The 2,500-nt window shown below is 30.1% G+C and overlaps 1 long non-coding RNA gene across 1 annotated transcript in view; it reads left to right on the top strand.

Moving 5' to 3' along the window:
- The window catches only part of LOC119578893, a 73,629-nt gene that overhangs the window by 416 nt on the left and 70,713 nt on the right, over window positions 1–2,500 (top strand). The window contains exon 1 of the long non-coding RNA XR_005229225.1: window positions 1–154. This exon is cut by the window's left edge and continues 416 nt beyond it. This is a non-coding gene — a long non-coding RNA (uncharacterized LOC119578893). The remainder of the gene's footprint in view (window positions 155–2,500) is intronic.

A 2,500-nucleotide genomic window follows, 5' to 3' on the forward strand; every position in this document is an offset into this window, starting at 1 on the left:
TGAATGAAAGGGAAGACAGTACACTTAATTACTTGCTTTACTTTTGATATTTGTAATACCAACACTTTATGAGTTTGTGACTCCCTCTTGATTAATAGCAAATTAAAGTGTAAGCCAGTGTACTTACATTGAAATTGATACTTCAGTTTAAAAAGTAAGTATGATTTTTTTGTATATTCGATTATTTCTTATTGCTGTATTTGTTCTGTATTCTTTCTGATCTGTCGTTTTACCTTTTTCCTGTAAAATAAATTACAAAATGATACTAGTATTTCTTATTTAGTTAATGCTTGTATATTGTGCAGTTGAAATAGATAGCAGAGCATCATAAGGCAACTAGTTTATTAATAATTGTTCATGCGAATACTGTACTATGTGAAGTGATGTCATGGGCTTCATGCTTCACCCTCTGGCAAATGCCAGCCAACCTTCCCCATGTATACAGGTATTTAAGATGATGTTTACTGGACTGGTTCTTTATTTGATGATGAATTTGCAAGGGTTGCAGTGATCTCTGTCCTGTCAAAATTTATTTAATGGAAGCCTGGAGCATAAATCATTGCTGGACTAAGCTGCTTGAACATGAACATGCTTTATTGTTGTTTCATATGTTCTTTATAGGTATTTCCTTGATTTTTTTCTATATTACTGCAGCCCTGCCTTGAATGTTTACCTATTTATTTAAATAATAGTTTTAGTCCCCTCATTAAGGTATTTAACCTTTGTTATGGCTATCAGTCAAGCTCATAGATTTTTTTTTTTTCTTTTACTTATTGTTTCACTCAGTCATACCAAGTCATGGAAATAATTTCACTGACACTCTAAGACTTCTAATCTGGTCATGAGCTAAAATCCTGGTGACAGGGATGAAGCCATCAGAATCTGGCGTTGAGCTAGATTGTAAATCTGTGTGTAGATTGGTACAGATTTATACCCGCAACTTGAGCAGACTTTATGCAAAATTTTAGCGTGAATGGCAATTTGGCAGTTTTACACTGCATAATAACTATATTCAATATCACTTTATAAGTTGGGTATTTGGGTACATTTTGTTAAGATGACTGCCCTAAAAAAAAGAAAAGAAAAAAGAAAGAGATATAAGTGCATATATTTTTTCATCAAGAGCTATCTCCTGCAGTAGAAGATGCCTGTTATGCAACCAAAGGCATTGAACTATTTGACACACATCCCATAATTATACACCATCATTTTAGGGTATATATGTGTGTAGCATTATTATTTCTAGGGCAATTTTTCCAAAAATATTCTTTGTTATATAAAATGCATTTTAACTTGGTTTCTCAGATTTACTTTCTAAATTAAAATTTTCAGTGTGTTTATGAAAATGTACCAATTCTGATATAATATTTTATATAAATTTTTTTTTACATATTTATTTTTTAAATTTTTGTTTGGAGATTCATATTTATTTTTTATTTTTTTTTTTGGAGATTCATATAGAAATGCATATGAACTCCTGTGCTGAGATTTATGATTAATATTCAGTTATTTATTTATTTGTTTTGTTTCTTCATTATTTAATTTTTTCCATATTGAGCTTCACTGGATTATCAAGTATGTTCAAACTATATATGTAGCCAGTGACACCTTTATTTCTTCTGCACCACCTTCCAGGCTAGAAATTTATTTTATGTATATTGAGGATGATAATTCTGTCATTATATGCCATTTTTGTTTATATTTAACTTGGTGACATAAGCCAAAATCATGGTCCCACAGATTTACAAAGCAAAGCCTTCACAATCTACCATTCATTTTTTTTTTTTTTTTTTTTTTTTATCATGTGATTAGAATTTTGTCATTTGTCAAATAGGTCTAAGTAGACTTTATTTTTACACATTTACTTATTTATTTCAATGTTAATCCTCTCATAAAATCCACTGAAAGAAAGTAATAGCACATTTGAGATGTTATCAAAGCCTGGAAAAGGTGCCCAGCCTTGCAGACAACATATAACACTGTTTTATATCATCATTAAGCACTGCCTATCCAAATCTGAAATTTTGAAATGTGAATATTCAAAACATACCAATTTCACACTGACAAATGAGAACTTACACCTAGTTTTCATCTTCAAATATGGTGTATAAACAGTGGCTTCAGTTTAACTGTTTTCAATGGACTTGGTGAAAAATGATTAACTAATGTGTGTCTAGTTCTAATCTCTGTTTAATTCGAAAAACATATTATTTAATTTCTTACACAATAAGCAAATATTTTAAGTTACATTAGTTACAATCCTCTGCTGTTTTCATCTCTGCAAGTGTAAGAGTAGGTATGTGAAATGAGAATTTAGATTGTTTTTCCACAGTTTTCTCTACACCTGGTCGTGTATGGCTATAATGTCATCAGCCCTAAATTCAATACAGCGATATTTATGTCTCTAGTTATAAGGTATTTCCATAAGAAATGCTGTAAGATCATGTATTTCTACTTATTTTATATTATTTTTAAATTCTATACAATATTACAGGAACTA

Source organism: Penaeus monodon, chromosome 11, assembly GCF_015228065.2.
Source record: "Penaeus monodon isolate SGIC_2016 chromosome 11, NSTDA_Pmon_1, whole genome shotgun sequence".
Classification (NCBI taxonomy): Eukaryota; Metazoa; Arthropoda; class Malacostraca; order Decapoda; family Penaeidae; genus Penaeus; species Penaeus monodon.